Source organism: Procambarus clarkii, chromosome 49 (assembly GCF_040958095.1).
Source record: "Procambarus clarkii isolate CNS0578487 chromosome 49, FALCON_Pclarkii_2.0, whole genome shotgun sequence".
In the NCBI taxonomy this organism is placed as follows: domain Eukaryota; kingdom Metazoa; phylum Arthropoda; class Malacostraca; order Decapoda; family Cambaridae; genus Procambarus; species Procambarus clarkii.
This window is the reverse complement of record NC_091198.1, coordinates 25,974,420-25,975,131: the sequence shown is the minus strand read 5'-3', so window position 1 is coordinate 25,975,131 and position 712 is coordinate 25,974,420. Positions and strand designations below refer to the sequence as shown.

Here is a 712-nt window from a genome sequence, read left to right as displayed (position 1 = left end):
GTGTACAGATTCCTGAGCCTATTGGGCTCTATCATATCTACACTTGAAACTGTGTATGGAGTCAGCCTTCACCACATCACTTCCTAATGCATTCCATTTGTCAACCACTCTGACACTAAAAAAGTTCTTTCTAATATCTCTGTGGCTCATTTGGGCGCTCAGTTTCCACCTTGTGTCCCCTTGTGCGTGTGCCCCTTGTGTTAAATAGCCTGTCTTTATCTACCCTATCAAATGTGTATCGGCCAGGAATCGAACCCGGGCCTCCCGCGTAGCAGGCGAGAATTCTACCACTGAACCACCGATGTGTGTGTGTGTGTGTGTGTGTGTGTGTGTGTGTTTGTGTGTGTGTGTGTGTGTGTGTGTGTGTGTGTGTGTGTGTGGGGGGGGAATTCAGGAAAATTATTAATAATTTTCAGATTTGATTTTGTATATTTTATTAATAAAATTAGTGTAATTGGTTCTTACATAATGGACTCATAAACAACGGCAATTGCATACCAATATTTCATCTCAGGCTGGTTGACGTGACCATTATAACATGTGTAAATTTAACAATACTACAATAGTTTTTTAATTAATTTATAACTGTTCGAATTATTTCACAGAGGCCAAACATGTGTGCTAGTATATATAAACATGCAAGTATATATAAACATGCAGGTATATATAAAACATGTGTGCAAGTATATATAAACATGCAAGTATATATAAA

The 712-nt window shown here is 38.1% G+C and overlaps 1 non-coding gene across 1 annotated transcript; it reads right to left on the bottom strand.

Annotated features, from left to right (window-relative positions):
* Positions 1-234: 234 nt before the first annotated feature.
* Positions 235-305, bottom strand: TRNAS-GCU (transfer RNA serine (anticodon GCU)). The gene has a single exon. It is a non-coding gene; the product is annotated as a tRNA-Ser (tRNA).
* Between the last annotated feature and the right edge of the window lie 407 nt (positions 306-712).